Raw genomic sequence first — 267 nt, forward strand, 5'->3', positions numbered from 1 at the left:
GGGGTGGGTTTGCTCATTTATCTGTGGTCGTCTGGTGGGAGATGGATGGTCTAGGATGGCTTTAGCTTGGATGACTCAGCTCTCCTCCATGTGTATCTTATCCCCCCCTTTAGGAGGCTGGCCTGGGCACGTTTTCATGGTGATGTCAGGGGTCCATAACTAGCGGAAACACACCAGCACTTTTTAAAGCCTCTACTTGCATCATGATTGCTAACACCCCACAGGCAACAGCAAATCACACAGCCATGCCCAAATTGAAGAGATGGG

The sequence above is a fragment of the Trichechus manatus genome, unplaced genomic scaffold (genome assembly GCF_000243295.1).
Source record: "Trichechus manatus latirostris isolate Lorelei unplaced genomic scaffold, TriManLat1.0 scaffold00073, whole genome shotgun sequence".
Taxonomy (NCBI): domain Eukaryota; kingdom Metazoa; phylum Chordata; class Mammalia; order Sirenia; family Trichechidae; genus Trichechus; species Trichechus manatus.